Source organism: Pleurodeles waltl, chromosome 12 (genome assembly GCF_031143425.1).
Source record: "Pleurodeles waltl isolate 20211129_DDA chromosome 12, aPleWal1.hap1.20221129, whole genome shotgun sequence".
NCBI lineage: Eukaryota > Metazoa > Chordata > Amphibia > Caudata > Salamandridae > Pleurodeles > Pleurodeles waltl.
Window position 1 is genome coordinate 201,693,734 of NC_090451.1, and position 26,478 is coordinate 201,720,211.

Consider the following 26,478-nt stretch of genomic DNA (forward strand, 5'->3'; position numbering starts at 1 on the left):
ACACTGTGGAGCTTCCGACTCCCTGGGAAGAGGAGGTCTATAAAGGCAGCAGCTGTTCGACTGACACAGTAGAGGGAGTCATGGGCAGCACTGGATGTAAGGGAGTGGCAATTCCACTCGCAACATGTGGCTAGAACTATAACCAGGGTCACTGCAATTATTATAGATTTGCCACATTTGGCACATAGGGGGTTATTCCAACTTTGGAGGAGGTGTTAATCCGTCCCAAAAGTGACGGTAAAGTGACGGATATACCACCAGCCGTATTACGAGTTCCATAGGATATAATGGACTCGTAATACGGCTGGTGGTAAATCCGTCACTTTTCCGTCACTTTTGGGACGGATTAACACCTCCTCCAAAGTTGGAATAACCCCCATAGTCCATCATCTGCCTCATAATCTGCTGAATATAACAAAAAGTGTTGCTTCTAGCTCAAACGGTTCAAAAGTTACTAAATGTGACAACACATTGCTACGCGGTGGAAGGCCCCTTGCAAAGCTGAAGTAGTCACTTATTGCTATATTTTGATGTTAAACTGGCACTAATAAGGTGCAACCAATGCTCTAACAGTGTTACCAAGCTTAAAAATGATGAAATAATGCAGTAATACTATTACAAAATGTGGCGCTTCATGCTGCATAATTTGCCTTTTCTTGCCACATAATTTACTGAACACTGCTGCATAATTCGGCCCTCCCCTACCGCAATGTTCCAGCGACCCTGACTATAACTGAATGCCAGTTTATGCAGGAGATATGGGAAGGAAGTAGCAAAAGCATCTTCCTTGACTGGACCACAGACACTGCCCCCTTCGGCCCTGCCAAAATGCAGATCCTATTGGAGGTCAAATGAGATGCTGAAACTAGAACTGCCATTTAAAATATTTGAATATCTCTGGCAGTGGATTTAAACATTATCACTATCTGCTTTGGATGTTAATAATGGTTAGCATATTCGGATATGAGTGAGGGAGCATATCAAGGGGCAAGAACATTTACCTTCTTGTCATGCCTAACAGCATGTGGAAATAAGGCTACTCTGGCCTAATGCAACATGTCAGCAAACAGCTGCATTCTAAGTATACTGACTGGCTGTACGACTGACTACAAAATAGGGTGGACTAGGGAAAATTACCTATGGGGTTACCTTCATGCTAGCAGGTACATAATAAACACCTTGATCGACATTGGCTCGGTATTTTATTATTTATAAGAATCGGTCAGTTCACACTTATTTGCACTGAATTTATGAGCTATTTCACTTCATCTCATGAACACGCGCTGAACATAAAAGCTGGACAAAGACACACGAGTCGAAATACAAAAACTACTCTTTGTCAATTGATTCTAGGCTTAGTAAGAACGCCCATTTAGCTGGTGAGAGCACCCGATGATTAGAATGCGGTACAGAAGAAAGCTGACCCCACATTGTGAGCCTAAGTTGTACAAAGAAGCTTGGCATACACGCATTCCACCAGCCCGTACAATTTTAATAGCCCTCTTCGGACAACTACAATAGCACAATGATATTTTTGTTTCAAATATCTGGCTTTAAGGGGAAGCATAATTAGGATGACAGTGAAAAGGCGACGCCATCACTGGTTTCCCCACCAGAGACAGTACGTTTGAGAGCTATCTCCAGGGAGAGAAAAGCTTTGCTTCTGTCAAGAACGTGGTATGTATAATTATATGTATCTGGTTCTCATTATGACACTAAGGTATAATCAACAAGGAAAATACCAGTTAAGCATTACCGCCATAAAATGAGGGGTTAACCATCATTATTTTGATAGTCGGCTTGCAGCGTGTAACACTGATCTTGCAGTCTAGCGTTGAAATAGAGACTTGACCGCTACATGCTTATTCTTTGATGTAGGTGCGGCGTATGTAGCCCTTATTATTCTTGCCTATTGTTTTTTTTCCCCATAGGTTTTAGGGCTTCAAGGTTCCTGTTGGACTCTACGTTTCCCTGCTTTTCCTAGGACTTTCCAGCTTGTTCTTAGTGTGTTTTTCCCTGTACTTTTTGGAAGTCTTCTAGACCAAACGTAGAACATATTAGGTGGTTGGAAATTGACCCAATGTGTATAATGTGGAGGATTTTGTCTCAAATATCAAATGAGCTTGAAATGTGCTTGGCCCCTGTCGTGGTTAACCACACCCTGGTTTCTGCCTTTGAGCTTATTGCTAAGGCCCTTCATTTCTTCCAGGTGCAGCCAGCTAAAACAGGTTTGTCCGTAAGACAGGGTTGGTTCAATCACACGTGCACACGGGCTTTAAAAAAACTGAGGGCTGCTTTACATTATGTCCCAAGAGATCACGCCACTGCCCTAGCAGCCAGGAATATGGAGGCAAGGGAAAAGCCATGGCTAAATCTGGTACAGGCTGCTGACATTAACAACACTACCCTATTCTGAACACCATAAATGCTGTAAAATACAGTAAATGCCTCTGTTTTGAAGAGCGACTCTTGTTCTGATCTATCATCCATGTCCCTTTACAAGCATGGGTACACCACCTTTGAGAGGAATTTCGACCCTTTAACCAATAGTGAGTCAAGGTCCTCTATACTGGCCTTAGAAGAACCAGAAAGAAGTTCCATTCCTATGAGAGGTCTGCCCCTAGTATTTACGTTAGATGAGGTCCTGGATGCAATGCATAAGCATGCCAAAGGGAAAGACCCTAGACCCGATGGGGTCTAGGTTGATGCCTTTATTGGCATGGGCGAGTTTGGGCCCCTGTACTTACTTGAGTTTTTAATCCAGTGGCAAAAGGTTTTGTACCTTCTTCATGGGCTAAGTCTGTTATCGTGCCTACATACAAAAAAGGTGATACATCAGACGTGAAGTGCTACCGTCACATTTCCCTCACTAATTCATCTGTGAAACTCCTGGGTAGGGTTGTTCTAATGAGACTGGAGGATTGGGCAACAGACAACTCCATTCTTTCGGAGGTCCAGTATGGATTCAGAAAGAGGCTTGGACAGTGGAACAATCCCTAAATCTTGAGCTTATGGTTGAGAAATATACAAAAGCGAAGCCAGGATCACTTTATCTGTATGTTGCAGATCTTACTAGTGCATTTGATTGAGTGGATCATCCATATTGTGCTCTCTTTTGGAGCCCAGGAGGATATCGTTTGCCATCTTGCAAGGCTCTAAGAGAAGCTCTCAGCCAAAGTTCGATATGGCCCCAATGGTGAACTGTTTACCCGTTTAAGAATTAGGCAGGGTGTAAGACAGGTGTGTGTGCTGTCCCCCTTTTTCATTGTCTCTATTTATAACTGAGGTAGCTAATCTCTTTGGTCCTTGCAGGCCACCCCGCTAATTGTTACTGGTCGCTTGGTACCTGTACTCCTTTATGCAGGCACCTCGGTCCTTTTGTCAAGGACTGCTGTTGAGTTGCAGAGACTAATGGATTCTTTTGCATGTTTTATGGATTCTAAGAACGTATTTACCCCTCTCGGCATCATCTACCATCATGCATAGGGAAGTAAAGCTGAGCCATCTGGTAGATATATTGATATCCAAACCCATTTCTTTGTGGCACTCTATATGGGCCAAACCCAAGACCGAATTTACAAAGGCAATCATACAAGACTGTTTAACACTAGATTATGCCCTCAATATCATGCGGCTGTCCTCTATCAACAGCACTCTTAGGTCGGTGTTTGTTTTTTTCTGCCTTCAAGACCCGGCTGGGATCCTAATGCTTGAGAAATCTGTGATAAAAGCTGTTCTTCTAGATGCAAGGGCAAGAAAGAGAGTCTCTGCTGATGAGGTGAAATAAATGGTAGTGACATATATTTCCTATGCTGTACCCGATCCGATGGTGTTCAACCCAACTTGGCCTGGGTGACAAATACGCAACACAGTTTTATCCTGACCAGACTGCGGTTGTGCATTGTACACCACCTTGTTTACTTTCCTAACATTAATCAGTGGGACACAATGACCGTCCCATGCCCCTGTGACAGAACCTAAAAACAAACCACTTTGCACTTTATGCTTTTTTGTCAGTTTTATCTGGACTTAAGGAAGCACTTTTTAAAACCTATTTTTTATTCCATATGGTATTTGGGACCAGAAAGCTGCTATGCGTCTCTTATGCACTTTGGAGTCCTCTGCCATTTGTTTCAATCTTCCAACGTTTATTTGTAAAGCATATTGTGCTAAGAAAAGAATGTCTCATTATTTTTTGGCACTGTATTGCTATTCTATAATTGAGCCATGGACGCATATTTCACTGTTTTAACTTGTTTTATGATACCTTGTATCTTATTGCATATAAGGTGCTTTTATGGCCTATGATCATAGTGCCGAATTAAAGATCTTTTAAATTTGAAGTGAAGAGTTTTACACATCTCTACAGAATATTTTAATGATAATCAAGGAAAGGTAGTCATCACCATATGTGATCTTTTCTAGAGTGGCAAGCAAGTCACTGTGTTCTGAATAGATGAGTAATCAGGAGGTCAATTTTCAAATTTATTAAGGAGGGGTGAAAGGAAATACTTTTGTAATATTTGGTGCTTTCGACATGGTGTCTGGCTTGACTGTTTTGTTGAAGAACATATTATTGGTGCCGCACTTGTCCATTATATTAGATATTGAGTGGAATCTGTGATGTTATTTGTGCAATGTTTTACAATTTTAAAGAAGACTTTGTTTTTGTTGGAAGCTTCCATGATGGTTGATGCATGATGGGTGTATTTAGCTAAGGAAAATAGGTTTTTCGTGAAGTTACTGTAGGTTGAGTGGTTACCTTTGCAGACTTGAAAGGTTGACTTAGAGATGGGGGTTTCCCCTTATGTTTTCTTGTTTGCCGGTAGCCTATTTGCTGTAGGTTCACTCATGGGTGTACCAGGAATGGTAAAGCTTTGATTTTGATGAGTGCAGTTTGTGGGTGATAATTGGCATTCTTTTTCTCTGTGTACAAGAAAAGTAATGGGGGGCAGTCAGGTAATTTTAGGGTACTTCCAGTCTTGCTCAATAACTTCAATTGGGTAATAACTAAAGGTGAAGTACTGTTGTTTTGCAGCATTAGAATGGCTGCAGGGAGTGGATGGTGTGCGACAGATGATGACAAGGACTGCATAGATGGCTGAGCAACCAAGTGGCAAAGGCTGTTGGTATTAAATGACTGTCATGGTGAGGAAAATAGCTTTTGATAGTTTTAGATTGCTTTGTTTCACTGACTTGTTGCTTGATTTTTTTGGTATCACAACATTCAGGTGTGCTTTTTTTCTTTGATAAGGGTGGTGCTGTCTCCAGAGAGGCTGATGGATAAGGTAGCTTAGAGACGTTTTAATTAAATTGTTGGGGAGACTGTACATCGGGTGGAAGGTTGTCAAATGCAACGTTGAGAAAGGAAAGTGGGAGGTGAAAAGCTCACTGAAGGGAACAGAACAGAGATTCTGGAGCATGCAGGGCCAGGAAGCCTTGGGAGTTCTGGTAAAACCACCACTAGCCTTGTGTCCAGTTCATGGGTTTTATGCCAATGGGTACAAAGATGTCAGAGATAAGCAAAAATGAGAAAGTGACATGTTTCAGTGATGAAGACTGTGTCAAGTTAATTTGTAGTCATGGTGTTGGTGATGTGATTATGTGAATGTATGTGCCAGAAGTATAGTATATACTTAGCTGGAGGTGTGAGGGGGTTCCCCTGAGGATGTCTGTGCTGTGTATGCCTTGAGTACATTGTAGTACTAAAATTAACTTTTGGATTGAACTCATTGTTTTCTTCTATGGTACTACTGAAATAACGGAAAGAAATGGGCAACAAGATTATAATTAGGCCGATCTACCAGGGATATATTTTTTTATGTTTAAGTTTATTTTTTATATATGGGGAGCGACCCCTTAGGCAAGGGTCGCTCCCCTGGGGGGCAAATTGTATTTAGGCCATTTCTGCCCCCCTTGGGAGCAGATCGGCCTATTTTTATTAGGCGACACCAGGGATTTTTTTGTCAGTTTCAAGTGAGGGGAGCGACCCTTTAGACAAGGGTTGCTCCCCCGGGGGGCAAATTTATTGTAGGCCATTTCTGCCCTTGGGGGCAGATTAGCCTATTGCAATCAGGCTGATCTGACTCTAGGGGGGGGGGTGGCAGAAAGCCCTAGACACCCAGATTTTTTTTTTTTATATGTCGGGAGTGACCCCTTAGGCAAGGATCACTCCCCTGGGGGGCAAATTGTCTTTTAGAAACCACTAGACACCAGGGATTTTTATTTTTTGTGTCAATTTCATGCAAGGGAAGCGACCCCTTAGGCAAGGGTCGTTTCCCTGGGGGGAAAATAAATTTTAGTCTATTGCTGTCCCCCCTTGGGGGCAGATCGGCCTATTTTTATTAGGCCGATCTGCCCCCAAGGGAGGCAGAAACCACTAGGCACTAGGGATTTTTTTTGTGCCAATTTCACACAAGGGGAGCAACCCCTTAGGCAAGGGTCGCTCCCCTGGGGGGCAAATTTATTTTAGGGCATTTCTGCTCCCCTTGGGGGTAGATCAGCCTATTTCTATTAGGCTGATCTGCCCCCCCCACTTATGTACCAGGGATTGGTGTGTATGTGTGTGTTTTGTTTGGGGGGCCAGCCCCTTGGGCAAGGGTCGTTCCCCATGGGGGCACATTACTGTTTGCCATACCTGCCCCCCCTGGGGGCAGATCGGCCTATTTTTAGAAGTCCCATCTGCCCCCAAGGTGGGCAGAAAGCCCACCAGAGACCAGGGAAGATTATTTTTCCAAAATAAGAGGGTGGGGGTATGGCCATACTCCCACCCCAGATAAATGGGGCCAAAGTTGTTCTGCCCAGTAGTGGGCAGATGGGACAATTACCCCCGATCCACACCCCGGGGGGGCAGAAAGTCTACTAGATGCCAGAGAATAAAAAAAGAAAAAAAATAGTGTGGTGGTGGCTACCAACCAGTATGGGTCTGGTTATGCCCCTACCCCAACTGAAGTGGGTAACAGACTTTCAGCTCTCCCCCTGCACACTAAAACACCTTAACCCATGGCAAGCAAGAGAACATTTGATTATTTTGGGTTTTGGTTTTACATTTGGGCCATGAGAGCTTGTCTAACTCTTAAAATCGTCCCACTTGGAATGGTGAGGGCTGCACCTTTTGGACTTTGGGACGCTGCTATGTAGAAAATCCACATCTGAAAACTAAACATCTGGGTAAGTCCAGGGTGGTGTGCTTCACATGCACCCCACACCATTTTCTTACCCACAATGCCCTGCAATCCTCCACCTTTGCTGGAAATCACACATTTTTCCCACATTTTTGTGATGGAACCTTCCGGAATCTACAAAATTCCTACCACCTAGCATTGTCTCATCTATACCGATAAAAATTCTGCTGCACTTGTCAGCCTAAAAATGTTTTTTTTTCAGACTGCCCTTTTGGACCCGCTTTTGTTCCCCCTCAACTTCGAGATTTTTTTACTCTTCCCTTTCACAGGCACTTGGCACACCTACACAAGTGAGCTATCATGTTTACCAGGAGACGGAGGGGAACGTTGGGTGGTAGGAAATGTGTCCCGGTGTGGTGATCCCACATAGAAATATGGGAAAAATTTGATTTTTTAATTAAATTTGAGGTTTGCTGAGGATTCTGGGTAGGAAAACATTGGAGGATCCACGCAAGTCACACCTCTCTGGACTCCCTTGGGTGTCTAGTTTTCAGAAATGTCTGGCTTTGGTAGGTTTCCCTATATGGCTGCTGAGCCCAGGACCAAAACCACAGGTGCCCCCCTCTCAGATTCCAGAACTTTCTGTCACCGAAATGTGAGGAAAATGTTTTTTTTGGGCCAAATGTTGAGGTTTGCAAAGGATTCTGGGTAACAGAACCTGGTGAAAGCCCCACAAGTCACCCCATCTTGGATTCCCCTAGGTGTCTAGTTTTCAAACATGCGCAGATTTGTTTGGTTTCTCTAGGTGCCGGCTGTGCTAGAGGCCAAAATCTACAGCTATGGAACTTTGCAAAAAACACATCAGATGTCAATGTAAAAATGTGAAGTGTTGCACGCAACCTTGGCATCATTCTAGACTCATCTTTCTCCATGACCCAGCAAATCAACGCCATATCATCCTCCTGTTTCAACACCCTTTGCATGCTACATAAGACTTTCAAATGGATTCCTTTAGAAACAAGAAGAACAGTTACCCACGCCCTCATCAGCAGCAGACTGGACTACGGCAACGCCCTCTACGCAGGGACCACACCAAAGCTTCAAAGAAAACTCCAGCGAATTCAAAACGCAGCCGCACGTCTCATCCTCAACCTCCCTCGCTGTGAACACATATCCACCCACCTCAGATCCCTACACTGGCTGCCAATCAACAAAAGGATCATTTTCAAAGTCCTCCTCCACGCACACAAAGCCCTCCACAGCACTGGACCGGCCTACCTCAACAAAAGAGTAAACTTCCACATACCAACTGGACAGCTCCGCTCCGCCGCCCTCGCTACAGTTCCCCGCATCCAACGCACCACCTCCTGAGGCAGATCCTTCTCCCACCTCGCCGCCAAGACCTGTAACTCCCTCCCCACCAACCCACGCAAGACCCAGGACCTCCTAACCTTCAGAAAGCACCTTAAAACATGGCTTTTTGAGCAGTAACCAGCAGCCCCCCTCAGCGCCTTGAGACTCTAACGGGTGAGTAGTGCGCTTAAGAAATTATTTGATTGATTGAAGTGTCCATGTTGTGTTTCCTGTTGCGAGCATTAGGCATACCCAAGAAAGTGAGGTACTATTTTTATCAGGAGACTTGGAGGAACATAGAATAGCAAAGCAAGTGGTATTGTCCCATGTCTTTCTCTACATTTTTTCCTTCCAAATGTAAGACACTCTGTAAAAAAAGGCGTTTATTTGAGAAATGCCCTGTAATTCACATGCTAGTATGGGCACCCTGGAATTCAGAGATGTGCAAATAACCACTGCTTCTCAACACCTTATCTTGTGCTCGTTTTGGAAATACAAAGGTTTTCTTGATACCTATTTTTCACTCTTTATATTTCAGCAACTGAATTGGGGTTTTCTTAATCAAGTCTGCCTGTTCCTGAAAGCTGGGAGGATGGTGATTTTAGCACTGCAATCCCTTTGTTTATGACATTTTCAGGGGAAAAAACACAAGCCTTCTTTTGGAGCCCTATTTCCCATTTTTTTTTTTTTAAAGGAAATATTCGCTGTATTTTGGGTGATTTCTTGTTCTCCTTCAGGGGAACCCACAAAGTCTGGGTACCGCTAGAATCCCTAGGATGCTGGAAAAAAGGACAGAAATTTGCGCAGGTAGTTTATGTGGACAAAATGTCATGAGGGCCTAAGCGCGAACTGCCCCAAATAGCCGAAAAAAGGCTTGCCATCTGAGGGGGAAAAGGCCAGGCAGCGAAGGGTTTAAAGGGATCAGCCTCATCCTGTCTCGTAGGCCATCGGGTTGACAATAATGCACTGCGTTTAAAGCGTACACGCAAAAAATATCTGAACACAAACGGAACGAAGAACTGACACCGAAAAAAACATAGCTTTGCTCAGTATTTCTGGGGGCAAACTCTCACGAAGAGCTGTTGCCCGCGCACTGTTCTCGGTGATTATCCAAAGTACTTCCGAGGCTGGCACAGGAAGAACCACTGAGACAAGTTTGATCATAGAGACTACAGGGATTGACAATACAGCGCTGGCGCACAGGCAGGAAGTGGTTCCCACGGTGCGGCGCGCACTGACGACGTCACGTCATGGCCGGTCTGCGAGAGTAGAGCGAGCCCGCCAGCCTGTTCCAAACTGCCCCCTAGCCTCGAGCCCCCTAGTCTGGTGCGCCTGCGCTTGGACAGCGTTGCCGCCGAGGCCAGCAGGGGAGGCCAGGTAAGGCGACTGCATATTTGAAAGGCTCTGGAGCTGAACTGCCAGCACTCGTGAACTGAACAGGAGGCCTACGGGGGCTTGGGAAAGGGGCTGCTGTAGACCAGGAAGCATCTCGGGGGAAGTAGATGGGGGAAAGGTCTTGGTCTGAGTTTGCCTAGGAAAGGAAAAAGAGGAGATGGGTACTAACTGAATGGGGAGGCTTTGGCCATAGAGGCACGAGGAAAATAGGTTACGGAGGGAGCCTGTTTGCACATAGGAACTAAGCTATAGAAGTGGAATCGACGGATTGTGCGGGTCTGGTGTAAAGAGCTGTAATAAAGTAAATCTGTCAGAACACCAACCGGTGTGTTCCTTAGGCGACGAGGAGATAGAGTAAGAGAGGGTGGTAGGGTAATTATCTGGGGCAGTATTGCAGAGGTTCTGATTGATACACCAGCGTTCCCATACACGGGAAGCGTGTGCATTGACAAGTATCCGCTCAATTAACCTTTACTCAAGCGAGTCTCCCCCCTCACAAATGATTCGTTCCTTAGTTTCTGAGAAGTGGACAGTTTGTATCGTTTATTGCTTCCTGGGTCATTTTTGTCAGGGCGCATTGTTCAAAAAGTTCCAGAGGGGTTGAATCGTGGTTCTACATATTCACTCGGTAAGTAATTACCATAAGTGCAGTCAGTGTAATAGATAAACGATAGCTATCTTTCCAGGTCAATCAAGATGAAGGCTGCTGCTGGGCGTGCTCCGCCTAGTATGACAAGCAAGCAGCACTAACCAGGGTGGCAGGTGCAGTCTGGCAGATCTCGCCTAGTGTCATAGCTTGACTCTGACAGCGCTCTGTAGTTTCCGATTCCTGGCAATTGGGGTTCTTTATAGCGTAATTCCTTGTACTGAATGGAGCTTCCTTAAATGTGATGGCAAATGCAAGCAGAACTACCAAAATTGTAACGGCTGATGCCATGAAATATGTCCTACGTTGCCCTGATTAATGCAAGGCGCAGTTTCTACAGTTTGTTGGGCGATGCCAAAACATTTTTTTATTACATTATAATGGCTGATACCAGACGAGAATTTCTATAATAAGATGACAGAACCATGTCAAGTTTTCAATAGTGTGTTGACTCATCTGCAGCAGGGAATGTAGTGTGACAGTTGTTACATCAAAGGCAGCATAGTGTGGTACTGCTTCAGAATTAATATTTTTATTTCACCCTGAGGGAGAGGTCAAAAATGGACAGCATGATAGGGACCTGTCTCAGCACCTGCTTTTTAGAACTGTGGGTGCTCTGCACCAGCAGGATCTGGCCCACTTAAAGCTCTGGCTGGATGTGTGATGTGTGGGCAAACGATAAGGGGTGGAGCATTGTCTTCTTGATGACTGGTGTAAATTCAGATGGTGAGATTGAAGATGTGGTTGGTGTTGGTTGTGGTGGAGACAACTCTGTCGATGAAGTCTGAAGATTTAGGTTGGGGTTTGAAGTTCCTGTATATGGTTGCAATTTTGTTGTGAAAGAAATCGGCGATGTTGTCATACAGCTCCAGTGATGGTGTGATGTTGTTTTCACTATCTGCCGTCTGCTGCAGGGAATGTAGGGTGACAGTTGCTTCTAGACGGTGGTCTCTGACCTGTAACAGCTGTGCAAAACAGTGTTCTTTGGGGTGTGTGTGTGTGATGGCTGGTGCATTGCAAGGTTCTCTGGTGTGTGACTTCTGGTGGCAGGTAGGGTTCCACAATCAATCAGTTAAACGGGATTTGTAAAGTGCAACTAATCACCCTCTAGGGTATCCAGGCGCATGCAAGTCTCAGTGGTTCATTCGAATAGCCTGGTCTTGAATGCTCCAAAGCATTCCAGATGAGAGGTGATGATGGTCCGGTGAAGTGTGGTAAGGCTGTTCCAGATTTCTGCTGCTACGTAGGAGAATGCATGCCCTCCACTTCTGCTAAGGTAGATGCAGGGCTTTAAGTTGGATGAAAAACCTTGCAAGTCTTTCAAAGGGGCGTGTCCGCTGTAATTAAGGGTGTAGCTTAAAAACATGTAAGCTAAAAATCTATGCTTAGCATATTGTGCCGCCTGACTGGTATTTTACTACTTCCTTTTGTCAGTGCATCCAGATATATAATACAAGAACTAACGTTACACATACAAGAAGCCAGGATTATTGGCATTTATAAGTGGTTGTTAGTTGCATAAGAAAAATTAGCAACAACAATGGTTTGGTTGTATAAAATATTGAAAATGCTTAATTGATGAGAATGTGAAAGAACTATAATGAGCCTCTTTGAAGTTACATCAAAGGCAGCATAGGGTGGTACTGCTTCAGAATTAAGATTTTTTTTCACTCTGAGGGTGAGGGCAAAAATGGACAGCATGATAGGGACCTGTCTCAGCACCCGCTTTTTAGAACTGCCGGTGCTCTGCACCGGCAGGATATGGCCCATTTAAAGCCCTGGCTGGATGTGTGATGTGCGGACAAATGATAAGAAGGTGGAGAATTGTCTTCTTGATGACTGGTGTAAATTCAGATGGTGAGATTGAAGAAGCGATCTAGGCAGGTGTCTGTGGGGCTCCCGAGTGGATGGATATCATGGTGGAGGTTATGTCCTCAGTGGAGAGACGGTTCCAGGTGGTTAGTCTGTGGTTGGTGTTGGTTGTGGTGGTGACCACTCTGTTGATGAAGTCTGTAGGTTTAGGTTGGGGTTTGAAGTTCCTGTATGTGGTTGCAATTTTGTTGTGAAAGAAATCTGCGAGGTTATCATACAGCTTCAGTGATGGTGTGTTGTTGTTTTCACTGTACATCTGGTTGAAGAATTCCTTAACAATGTTCCTATGTGTTGTTGCCACTGGTTTCGATACACGTGGCTAGTGCTGCCTTCTTTGGTCCTCTCAGCAGGTGGTGGTAGAGGTTGAGGGAGGCCTGGAAAGCTGCTCTGTCTGAGGTGTCTTGGCTGGCGGACCACTTCCTCTCCAGCTGTTTGCTGTCTCGTTAAGCTGTTCTAAGATCGGGGTGTACCATCTGGTCTCATTGGAGGGTTTTCTGTGGCTGCTGCTTTTGATGGGTACAATGCTGTCAGCACAGTTGTTGATCCACATGTGGAAATTCTTTACTCCCTGTTTGAAGTGCGTGGCCGTGATGAGGCTGGAGGTCTTGACGATGTCCGTCGAGTTGGTCTCTGAAACTTTGCTTCACCGGAGGGGGTGGGTGTGTGTGTGTAAGCTGGAGATGTCGAAGTGGGTATCAGAGTGGTCAGTCCATGTGAGTTCGGTGGCATTGCTGTATGTAACACAGCTGCTGGAGGTGAAGAAGGGGTCTAGCATGTGTCCTGCCGTGTGCGCAGGGTCGTGGACAACCTGGGTTAATCCAAGGCAGCTTGAACTTTCGAGGAGGTGTGCGGTGATGCTGTTGTTTTGGGTTCTCGATGTGGAAGTTAAGGTTGCAGAGGAGGATGTAGTCCTTGGATTCTAAGGCTGGGGCTCAATGAAGTCTGCAGTGGTGTGACAGAAGCTGGCGTGCTGTCCTGGGGGTCAGTATGTTAGGGCACCTGTGGTGGTAGTTTTGTCGTCCTTACAGAGCTGTAAGTTGAGGTACTCCATGGGGGTGGTAGTGTTGTCGTTGAGGGTTGTGCACTGTATGGTTTCTTTGTGAACTATGGCTGTTATCCTCCTGGCTTGCTGATGTGGTCTTTGTGAGCAATTTTTTATCCATCTGAGATTGCTAAGGCAATGTCCAGGGGGCACGTTGGTTTGAGGCAGGTTTCCATGAGGAAGAGGATGTTTGGTGTAAGGGTAGTGTTTAGGTCCCATGGTTTGGTTGAGTGCTGGCACATTTCATGTGTGTTGAGTAGTAGGCAGTGGAATTAGGAGTTGTGTTGCTTCTGACACGTTGTGGTGAGAGTTCGATGTGGTGCTGTGCAGTGTGATGGTGATTGTGCAGGATAAGGTGCATCTGGCACAGGAGAATGGTCCTACTGTTGAGTGCGGCGTGGCAGCATCCTTTGCTGGGTTGTCCAGTGTTTAGGGCATGGAGGGTGGCGTAGTCGCAATTGTGGGTGGGCTGGGGACCAGGTGTCCTAGCGCTGGGCGCAGATGTGCTTGCCTTTGGCATGCCGCCTGCATGCCGTGCTGTGGTCTCCATTAAGTAGTTCCTGGCGGAGCTACGCGGGAGCGGCAATAATGAGGGGGGGAAGCAAGGAGAACTCAGTGAAAGTGAGGGAAAAGCAAGAGGAGGACACAAAAAAACACGGGGGAACAAGAAGTTAGCTGTGAAAATGAGGGAAAAACAAGGAGAAGCGACAAAAAATAAGGGACAAAGCAAAGAGAAAGCAGTGAAAATGAGGGGAAGAGCGAAGAGAAGGCACGCAAAAAACTGGGAGCAAAAACAAGAGATCTCTGAATTCATTTTTCAAAGAAGAAACGCATCATGTGCAGATCTCTTCTAGGGCAGTGCTCCACGATCGTGAACTTTCTTGTCGTACGTATACGGAATTCCTCATTATCTCTACCTTCAGATCCATATTACAACATGCTAATTGAGAAACATCTTCATCGTGTTAATTGAATAATGTACTTCTTTCTGCACTCTGTTATCTGTTATTTTATTCCATTATCAATGTACTATCTGATCTCACTGTTTTTGGCCATTCTCAGTTTCATTATATACCTTTGTTCTTCTAATTACCTGAGCACGTTTTCCCCACAGCAGGCATTTAAATTGTTTAACCCTCTGCTGCACTTGGCTATCTATGTCTCACTGACATCTACTGGTTGGTTTTCGTACTCTTGAAAACAATTACTTCTAGTACGCTTACCCTACGTATTGCTTGATTTGAAAAATGGTATACTGTTAACTGGGAATTATCACACAGATATCCATGACGTTTTTTGTCACTACCTAGGTTAATGTTACCCTAAATTGTTTCAGTTACAGTGGGTATTTTACTCCTTTCTACAGTGGTTCCGAAATTTCTCCACTAAATGTACTTAATCTTATTTTTGAAGACCCTTTTTATGCTTTCTCTACTCATATCTATTAAAGTCCATTACTGTGCTCTGAAACCGAGATGTGTGAAGTCAGCGACACAGAAAACAAAGAAAAACATGAAGAGTTTAGGCCTACAATACACAAAAACCCAGCGTGGTTTTAGATTGGCAGTGGCACCTTTCTGTGTTTTTAATTTACTCCTCCCTGCTGTTTTGTCAGCGTTTGATGCCCCTACTGGGTTTAAGATACGATGTAGGTACTTTGGGGTTTGGATAAATGTGCTTTGGTATTTTTTAAACTTTTTCTTTGAACATGGTTTTCTTTGAACATATTTGATTTGGTGAAATGACACATATACTTAAGTGGAGGAGAGGGCAAAGCTAAATATAAGGTCGAAAAGTGGTTGCATGCAATGTATTTTTTTTTTTGCGTATCAGAATATAAGTATGATAATGCATTTATTGTGGTGATACGTTTCAAGGAATTTCTACTTGGTGAAAAAGTAGATTTGGCAATCTAAAATAAATAAGTGAAACACTGCAAGTGGGTTGCGTCGTGCAGTGCAAAAATCTATTGTAATGGTTGTCTATCTGCCATCCTTTAATTAGGACCCGCTTTTGTAATGTGTGCTGTGATTGCAAATAATTGAGTGGTATTAAACCAAGACAAACCCTATTACTTTCAGTCCCTTGGCACCCTTCGAATTCTGCAAGGAATATATAAAGACAAACTGCTCTCAGCAGAAGGCCATCTTCTGCAGCATTTAAAAATGCATGAAGAAAGGAACCAGGTGTGACTGTAGTATAAAACATTAGAGTGACTTGAGAGTAAAAAGCACAATTTACATCTTGGTAAAAGTGATGAGGTTCACAGTTATGAATCAAAGCAAATGGTCCTTAGATCTGCCTATTTTAACACGTCTTACATTTAACTTGTTGCTTTTTTTTTTTTTAATACATTATGATTTAATCTTTCTTGGGTCTACGATTTCGGAAAACGGGTGCATTTAAAAAAAAAAAAAAAAAAAAATATATATATATATATATATATATATATATATATATATATATATATATATATATATATATATATATATATATATATATAGAGAGAGAGAGAGAGTAATTATTGCCCTTTTTGCTAAATAGAGCATTATCATTTGGCCATCAAAAGCACAAACCAGTAAAGCAATCTATTTGGATAAAGGGGTAAAAATGTTTACATTTGCACATGGTTAAATAAATGCAGTTGTGTATTGGATGAGTGAAACATTGCTACTCATTCGGTCCATTTAACTGAAGTTGTGAGTGATGCATAGGTTTGCAGTTCTTTGGAGTTTTCTCTCTTTAGTCGTTATAAATTTTGGTATACTCAATTTGCAAAATGTACTGTATTTGTAATTCATTTTCCTAACTTGATGGCCACTGATTTAAACTATGTTTCCTTTGAGGCAAATGAAGTAAGACTTCTTTGTAATTTTGTGACATTGAGCCAGAATAGAGATCGGATCTGTAATTGCTAGTATTTACATTGTACATAGAAACCTTAAGTCAGCATTTCAGGCGTTACTTTGCAGAAATGTGGGACATTGACAGCAATCCATTTAAACCAAAGTTAGCTTCTATTGCATGCTTATAAACAAGCTGTTTGGAATAAAGTTGGAATTTGTTTATTGCAGCAACAAAACATGTCAACAAGAAATGCTATAACAGTTGCACAATACATAAGCAGCTATCACACCTGTGTATGTGTGGCCCAGTTGAAGGGGTAGCCGAAACGCATAGGCCATTCATTTTCTTTTTAAATGTTTCGCACTCCCTTTGCACTTAATGTTATGATGCCCAAAGCAGAACAACAATAAAAAATTGTCTGATGTTTCGAGTTGGACCGGGAGCTGTTTGTCCTTGTGCCGTCGTGTAACTGGTCAGAGGAGTGGCTGAAAAGAGACCTATTTTTTTTTTCTCTCTCTTTCTCTCTCTCTCTCTCCCTCCCTCCCCATCTTTATCTTTCTTGACAAATGAGTCAAAAAGTGAGAATGATCATAAACACTTAAGGATAACCATAATCTAGGAGAGTCTTGAGAGTAGTGCAGGATTCTCATTCCTGAGAATGTATATAGTTAACTTATGGAAAAATGTTTGAAGTTGTTTGCCAGGAAGCTAGTGATCGATTAAATATGTAATAATACACCTATAAGTGGCTCTTGAAATGGAAGTCACTTGCTTTAGTACTCTTGTCAGTAAGGTGAACTGCATGGATTGTTCCAGTGGCAGTGTCTAGCATTAATAATTCCTGCTTTGTCAATCTGTTCCCTTGTAATTTGGCTCAATAATTAACTCCACTCTAACATCTTGAAAATGGTGGTTCCTGGTAAATAGGACAGTGTAGAGCTTAACTGTCAGTGCTGAGGGTAATGCTTTGGTGAACTCAACAATGTTTCTAGTAGAGAAATCTGACTCTGCCATTTCTAGCAAGTACTGATTACTGGTGATGCTCAGCACGCTAGCAAAATATTTGCTAAAACTGACAGCCAAAATATTTATTCTTAGAGTTAAAATGCTCTCTTACCATTAGCTCCAGCAGGCTTTCTGATGAGCCCCCTTATTTGCTTTAAAAAGCACCCTGATGCTATAAGTGTGGCTATGATAGTGGTTAATGATCAAAGTCCCTGTCTACACGTTTGCAACATTAATGTTACACTGATTTTTAAATTGAAGAGAAATTAATAAAATAATCCAAATAAAATTTATGGTTAGATCACAATAAAATGTGTATATATATTTTTAAAGTTACTTATGCACGTGCACTTTTGTTCAATCTGGGTCTGTGCTGGTGAACTGGTTGGCTGCCTTTTATGGATTGAATAGGGTTTAATGAATTGTGCTGTCACAGCTTAAAGTTGAACATGCTACATATGTTTTTTTTAAACAAATTCTGTCTGTACTAACTACCAGAATATAGTTTTATCGCAATTTAATGTAGTAGTAATACTAATAGTTGACAATATTGCACATGGTTTTATGATACACTTTTAATTGTTATTTTTTATTTTGTTCTATTTGTCTCAACTTTGTTTTTAATTATTGTAAGGCTGACAACTGAAACAATAAATACATAATTATAGTATTTTTAAATAGTTTTAATAATGTATTTTTTTAAACATAATTTCCTACAAGGTTTTATTTTAAGCCACGGCAACTGTTTTTGTTCCCTTTCAGGGGAGTATTGCAGTACCAGTGGTTGGCTATTGTTGGTGCTGGACTTATTCCAGCTCTGAGCTGGAAAACATTTTCTACTGTGTTGGGTCCTTTGTGGCTGTAGTAACTGTAGAATAGCACTAAGCTTACCCTTCTGTGGGTGTATGCATGCCCCTCCTTTTAGCTTCTCCCTAGCCCTCTCATCACCCATATTTTTCTTCTCTTTACCCTTTCCATTTACTAGTACCTATTCGCCATTGCCCAACCACCCTCTTCTCTTCCAGCTTCAGTAGTTTAACACATACTTGTGTGTAGCGATCTCTGCACATGAGATAGGAGAGGCGGAGACCATCACATGTATGTTTTCTGAATAGCATTTTGTGATACAAGTATAAAAGTACCACAAAATGCTGCTTGTTAATAGGTTTCCATGAGTGCTTGAAACCTGAAGATGAGAGGTTTCTCTAGTTGAGATTGGGGATAAGTTTTCTTTATTTTCTATTACTAATCCTGGGAAAGATCTTGATAATACTTTACTGAGTTTTCACCCATGTGTTGTTTAATTCGAGTCATCTGTGCATATTCAAATCTGACTTCCTCCGTATGCAAAAAGACAATAGATAGTTAACAATGATGATTTTATGAGTCTTAGAAGCAAGTCTTACTGTCCATTAACACGTGATGTTATTGCAGAACTCGCAAGATTTTACCCTCTATTTTAAAGACAATTAATTTTCAGGTATATAGAAAATACTGGATTTTATTTTGCCCCTCATTTGCTATCTAGAAATCTTAGACTTTCTTGGAATGCTTGCAAAATTCTGGGTAAACCGCCCCTATTGCTGAACCAGTGTGTAGCCAGCCCCCTGCTGCAATGGGAGATTGTTTTGTGGGGGGTTTTGCTTCCTTTGATCATATATAGCACATCTGCCTCCATTCTGTTTCAGCGATGATCAGAATGTCATGGATTTCTATTATAGTGTTAATAAACTCATGTACAAAATATTATTCCACTATTCTGAAATGGAAGCAATAGAAAATGTCCTTGCCTTTATTGGTTGCAGCTGTAGCTTTCATTCTGTCCCTCAGTAAAGCCACACTAGTGTCAGTTACTTCTCAAATTTAGTGATCATCAAAGTTATCAATGTCTTGAACGAGCATCAGTAATCTTTTTCTAGCTAAATCTTTATAAGTTGTGTCCTCTCCTTATTATGGCGCTTGCCATTTTTGTTTACTTGAAGCAGGCTTCCTATATATTTGGTTAGAACTAAAGTGAAATGGACTAACAATATTATCATTCAGTATAGCAAATGCTAAGCCCCCTTTTTACAGTTTGTGAGTCACGCCTGTATTTTCTTGCTTAAATCACACCCTATTTTTTTACAGTCCTCCCACAGACCTTTGTTCTCTGACTTGGGGCCTTATTATGAGTGTGTTGGTATTCAGACCATCACGCTCGCGGTGGTACCACCACACTCCAGGTGGTCCCACTGCCACATTATGAACCTGGTAGACGGGACCGTCGAAAGACTGCAATCACCGCCCTGAACTAGTTGCTGCAATGCTGATTACAACTCGCTTTCCGCCAGCCTTTCCATAGCAGACACCTCACCACGGAAAGGCTAGCAGAAAACCAGGGCCAGGGGCCATGGGGGGGTGCCTGCATTGTTCATGGCATGGGCTGTGCAGGGGCCCCCCTGCCCAGCACCATTGGAATGCGCACTGTCTGCTTTGGAGACAGTGCGCATTGTGATGGTGCTGTTGTGCTACGGTATTGGCCTCGGATCCCTTAAGGGAGCCAAGACCAATCAATACCTTTAGCATTGTTCCCGCCTGACTGACTGACTGACTGGAATGTTGTAATACAATATTCACACCCGGTCAGCCTGGCGGGAACATTGTATTACGACTGAGAAGGGGTGCCGCTGGCATGCTGGTGGCATCCTTCCTGCTGCATTGGTGGTCCAGTGGTGGGACCACCAATGTCGTAATTAGGCTCTGTCTCGCATAAACCAGTTTGAAACTGTTGCTGTCAATTATTTAGCATTGCTTGGCATTTGCAAACCTACCAAATATTTGACTTTGAAATTACCAAACTTTAAGGGAGGGACATGGCTAGCCATCTGGCAAGATGGCTTTCTCTTAGTAAAGTTCTAGCCGGCTGGGTCCATAAAATGTACTTCAGGTAGTAACCCTGCTCTGTTAAGAGAAACTGTTACTCACTAGATCTTTTGAGGATGCTGTGAACCAGCAACCTCTCTGCCTGCAAGTTTGAGGCTGCAGCGGTCCTTCCTCATCTCTTTCTCAGAGAGGACTGCTCCGGTCTGGTTGCACATATCGGGGAACATGCCTCTCTGATAGCCCCATGGCCCAGCTCTGGAGCTTCAGATGACCTGTCCTCCAGTGCAGCCCTCAGGAGATTATTGTGGTATACACCAACCTCTAATTACTCACTGACACCGAGATAAGGTGAGGTAGTAAGATGAAACCTGCACAAGGACAGAAACCACAGTGCTGTATGCAGTGTCCAGGTGCCAGCCCAGTTCCCCACCCTTCTTTCTGCAGTCCCCCTCCCCAATAAATAAAAGTACTTAGAGTTTCAGATAATCTCCTGCTGTGACCACACTCCCCACTTTCTCAACAATATGTTCCCTAAGCCTCCCACATTCTTTCTTAAATGATGTCACCAGAATGCTCTGATATAATCTCTGGAAATGTAGGTGTCTGAAAATCTCACCAAATGAAATGTCTGCCTAAACGGGTAGTGATTTCCCCAATGTTAGTACTTATCAAGATGCGATTAGACTATCTCTGGACAAACGTTGGTCATTAATGAAACCAAACTAGCTGAAGCAGACCCAATACTTGTGCATCTCGAATAACTATGGTCTGTTTTTATGTGAATATTCATTCAAGCATCCAGCAGTTAGTATAGAAAAAGCAACCCCAAAATGAAGAATGTTGATAACTTTGCCACACACACAAACTAATGATTTCTACATATTGCTCGAAATAATGTTTTCTTATCCGAAATGTCTACTGATGGGCTAATTTTCATTACATTTGACCAGTTATAAAATTCAATCTAAAATAATTCCAAAAAGTACCAAATGCGCACCAAACAAAATCCAATAACTTGTCAAAGTTCTCTGTGGTAAGTCAAGCATAGATAAAAAAAGAAAAATGGGGCGAGTGGTTGTGTGACACCAAAGTGGCCTTTAGAGCAGTTTTACGTAAAAGTATAAGGAATCAAATGTCAGGCTAATGAGTATAAGTAATGGTACAATTCTCCAAGACTACTCAACAAATAGTGCCATGTATTCTCAGTAGGAAACAAAAACATACAACATCTAAAAATGCAATCCAATGAGACACTTAATAACAAATGTAGAGTTCCATCCTCCAGTGCCAAGTTAGTGAGTATAAAAAAAGGAACAGTTCTCCAAAAGTGCTGAACAAATAATGCCATGTAGTCTGCGTGACTTAGGGTCTCATTATGAGTTTGTCAGTCCCACCACGGGGAAGATGCCACTGCCATAGCAGTGACACCATCCCCTACCCTCCCCTGCCCACCCAATGGGCAGTCAAGGGGCCCTCCTTTGGCCCCTGGCTTTCTTCCAGCCTTTTCAAGGCAGGGTTCCATCCATAAAAAGGCTTGTGGAAAGAGGGGCTATAATCAGTTATGTAGCGCTGAGTTAAGCTGAGCCGTGGCTGATTACAAGCCCGACCGCCATCATGCCGTTGGAAACAATGTTCCCGGCGGGAATGGTAGTCCCCTGGCGGGTCCGCCTGCCAGGCTTGTAATTTGGGCAGTCGGACCACAAAAGTTTTGGCAGACTGACTGTCAACCCGAGTATGAAGGTCTTCGGACCTCCACGCCCTTTGTCATCTGTGTTGCTGCTTCTCTCTGCTCATTAGTTGGACTACTTGAAGATAAAACATTTTTCAGAAAACTTTTCCAGTTTGTGGTTAAATGGTCTTTAGTGCTTCCACTTTTTAAAAAACAGTAACAGAAAGGACGTGTCAAAAACAATAGATTAGATAATCCTGCTAAATCAGGCAGAAAGACATGTTCACAAATATCCTTCCAGACGCATTTTGTGTCTAGAAGCCCATTTCCTTTCGTTTGTATCCATTCTGTGAAAAGATTTTGACATCACTATTCAAGTAAGTACTATACAGTTGGGACTTTCTGTTCTGTCAGTTTTTTTTTTTCAAAATCATATCTACGTGTGAACAGGGCATCTATGTGGAGTATTTCTGATACATTCTTGCAGAACTGCGTGAAGCTTACATTTGCCTTATTTGATACAAGGTACACTTGCAGTGGGTGTTCATTTGTAATTGGTTTCCAAGGAGTTTGTGGCACAGGGCTGTTTCATAACGGTCCCTCAAGAGTTTGTGAAACACTATGCATTCTTGTTTTCTATCACTGCTAATTTCCCACAGGGGATTACATTCTTTTGCTCTTGATACCCAAGTTGTTCTGTAAGATTTTTACAAGCATTGATGTAATGCCAGTTTCCTGACAACTATGTCAGTGTGTATATGGCCATATTCTTATTTACATCCGTCACTTTTGTCACTTGTGGTTAAGGTAGGATTTTCTTTGGCGTAGGATCATACTATGATTACATTTACAACTCACCTTTGCTATTCAGAGGTGTGTTTAGAGATCACTGCCACATCTGGTTTAGCACCGTATATGGGTCACATTAATCTGAAACTGAAGGCTGTGATTGCTTTATCTGCGGTTAAAGTGTAGTACAGAGTGTGGATGTGTGTCGTAGACCCTTAGGAATACGCAGAGCCTCCTGCTTCCTTTTGGCTCTCTTTCGCATCTCTCGGCATTGTGAAAAGGCCTGTGAGCAGCATCTCAAGTGGCACTTGTCCTTTAAGAAGCCAAAAATAAACAGGCTGTTACCTGTATCCAGAATGATCAGGCAGGTACAGTTTAATAAATTGTAACCCCGTCAAGCTTTTTTGTGAGGTGTCTTTTAGGACATGAGATTTACTGCTTCTGAATAAATAAAAAAATTGTTTTGTTCCCCACTTTCATTAGTGTATACTTTTGTGCCTGGGTGTTTACACTTTGGGAACTTACTCTGCATAGTCGTTTGAAAGACTGTGTGGAACCTTGACGTGGATGTGTTTGTGTGTGAAGGCTAAGTGACAGTTTGTGGCTCCCCAAATGTTTACAGATGTCAGGGTTAAAAGAACTACATAGAACTGTAGGGGTTAGACTTCTTTTTCTTGCAAGACTAAATTCTCCTTCATTGTCATCACTGATTCTATACTTGTCAATTTTGGTGGTCCTCCTCATCCAGAGAACTGCATTTTCAGACAAGGTTTTGAGGCTGAAGTATTTTTCTCTCTTTTTTTTTTTTTAAATGTATTTATGAAAGGGAGTTTTGTCTTTAAAAAAAAAAAAAAAAAAAATGATATTAAATTGCCCTTACACTGAATGATGATGTATACTTCAGACCCTAACCATTCACAAAACATTAAAACACTGCAGTCAAGATGAGTAGTTGTTTTTGGTGATGATGGATTTGATAAAGACTGATTATTTTTCTTTTCTCTAAGTGACCATTTTAAGCTCTATACCCTAGCTGCTATACACAATTTCTATACAGATTATAATTTGTGGACTTCCCCAAAAAAGCTTTATGCCCACCTTTAGGTGTATTGTACTTAGCGGGTGGTGCAGTTGTAGCTTTTTACTCAACGTACATGCTATTCATCCTCTTGTGTGTTGCTATAAGGGCTACCTACAAATTTCATGAAAGGAGAGTGTGGTGGCGGATGTTCTCGTCAGTGCCACAGCGTCACTTCAATTAACTGTAGTTCCCAAGACATGAAGGACACATTAGCTGGGCAACGCCACAACTTTGAACAATATTGGTGTGACCAGCCAGAAAGCAAGCCAGGGATTACCGCATTCTCTCATTTGGAATTATCATTTTGTTATTTAACTCTTCTGTGAATGCTTTGTGACTTTCTTTCTTGTTGTAGGAGACCTAGGGGGTTGTTTCAACTTCCTTTGTCAGCTAATGGCTTTTCAAAGAATTTGTGGAAAAGCAAAGGCATACTCCCTGCTAGCTGTTGAAGTAGAGGTGCACTTTAATTAGGTCAGCCATGGTGAAAATGAACTAGGTTGCTCTGTAATCAGGCGGATGATTTACTAGGCCTTGGAAAAAGTTTTTGTAATACTGATGAAAATTGTGTGATTTCCTAAATTTCTCATTACACAATCTTTTTTTGTAATTTTTTCACATGGAGACTAGCAGACGAGCTCCCACAGAGGGCTCACAAAAATTGTTTTTGCTTGAATCGGTCTCTTGCTGATATCTTTCCACACTTTTATTTATTTATTTTTTAACCCATGCTCATGTGGGAAGAAAAAAGTCATACAAGATACAGGCAAACCATATTTTGCCGTCAGATTGTTATTTAGTGGAACTTTGCAATTTCACCCACACTTATTGATTTTCTTTAGTCCAAACACCTTACGCAGTAGTCACTAGTAGTGATGGATACACCAATTCACTGCGATATCCGTAGGTCACTGACTGCCTTGAGTAGCAAGTCTTGCCGATCCCTAACTACATACAATATGGTTCTCGTGGTGTGGTTTACTCGGTGCTTTACCATGTTTGAGGTGCTCATACTGTATACTCCCACCATGAATGCTGTCTCATGTACACTGGTTTATTTTACCTATTTACTGTAAATAGCAGCTAATACCTAAAATATCCATTGCACCATATGTTCTTTCAAGGGAGAATGACTTTGAGGCAGAATTAATAAGTTTTCATTCCACACACACAATTAACATAATTTGACACCAAAAAGGTTTACACAAAGGCATTGACATTAGACATGCAACAAACATTTTGACCAATTACCAGATTCTGGTAACTTTTTCCCCCCAGCACGTCTGCGTGTGGGAATAGGGCATTGTGCGGTTCCATACTAACGCTGTCCACTGGAAGTGATGTCAAGGGAGTCCATAGAACCCCGCTCGCCGATGCGCCATAGTCAATTCCTTCTTTTCTGCTCTTGCAGCGCAGATCGGGTAAAGGTGTGTTGGCCTGTTTTCGGCCTACTTCGACTTCTTCGTCAACAGAACAGTGTGCTTTTCCCTGTCTGTGTCTTTGGGGTTTAAACCCTGTGAGTCCAGTAAATGACAAATGTCAGCCAAGGACCCCCACTCAATTTGTATACGGTGCCTGAGTGAGCACCACAACGCATTAGAGTGCGACTCCTGTCGCCAACTTCAACTGAAAGCACTGCTTGAGTGCCATATGAAACGTATTTATTTATAACACTTATAAAGCGCACTGTCACGAGACTGGTATCCTGGCACTAATCATCAACAGAAGACAGTTCAACTACGGGCCATTCGATTGCAATACAAGAAACTCAGCTACTTGGGAGAGACCTAGGTCTTAAGTGCCTTTCTAAATGTCAAGAGGTCGGTAATCGATCTAACAAAGATCGGAAGCTGGTTCCAGAGCCCAGCTGCCTTGACCATAAAAGTCTTCCTTGTCTCACTTGCTTAAACTGTGACACTTCAAGCAGGTTGGCCGGTTGGCCGAGGATGAGCAAAGATGTCAGCTCAGAGTATATCTCCTCAGGCACCTACGCAGGGAGACTGGGCCCAATCCTTGGAACGCTAAAAACACAATGCAGAGGTACTTTAAGTCAATTCTTTGTTTGATCGGCAGCCAGTATAACTCTTTCACGGCTGCGGAGGCTGACACCCTTCTTGACCTGTTTAAAACAAGTGGCACGGCCTATGGCGGTGTAGCTGTCAGAGCTGTCTCGGACTTCACATTGTCCTCTGTCTCCTCGCACTAAGGTCTGTTCATGGGTCCGTTCAAGGAGTAATTCTTGTGGACTTCGTTCTCCATCGACTTCACACAGTAAGCCGGGTTGCAAGCGAAAGAAGTCATGGCAGTTGCCGTCTTCACCTCGTACGGCCTCCCACCATTCCTCTGATGAGGAGTCGAGACTTGAGTCCACCCCGTATTTCCCTCCCTATCCCGGGGCTGGGGCGATACTAACCGATGCATGAATTTTAAGGACCATTTCATGCTAAGTTTGGGAAATCACCTTCCCCTGGAGCGCCTGTCGGCCCCAAAGAGGTGCAGGATACCTTGACTGTGTCTCGGCTGGTGGGTTTGCGCTCGCTCCCAGTTAGGCCTTTGTTACGGCGCCAGTGCACAGTCCTTTGGGGTTCCCACCTCTGATGCTGGTATCCGATCAGCTGACTCCAGTGACGGCAATCAACTTCGCCCCCCTCTTCCCTTCTGACACCAAGACCGCATCATTTTGGCACCAGTCGACATCAGGTACAACAATGGTCATGCCAGCCGTGTTCCCTCAGTTTTTTGGGAAGTCTCTTCAAGTTTGTCCTTCAGAGGAACATGGTTTTGAAGGTGCTGAGG

The 26,478-nt window shown here is 43.0% G+C and overlaps 1 protein-coding gene across 1 annotated transcript in view; it reads left to right on the top strand.

The window, feature by feature from the left end:
- The first annotated feature begins 9,661 nt into the window (after window positions 1–9,661).
- ZC3H18 (zinc finger CCCH-type containing 18) overlaps window positions 9,662–26,478 on the top strand; it is a 529,487-nt gene continuing 512,670 nt past the window's right edge. The window contains exon 1 of the mRNA XM_069215853.1: window positions 9,662–9,854. The gene's annotated coding sequence lies outside the window, so the exon portion shown is untranslated. The remainder of the gene's footprint in view (window positions 9,855–26,478) is intronic.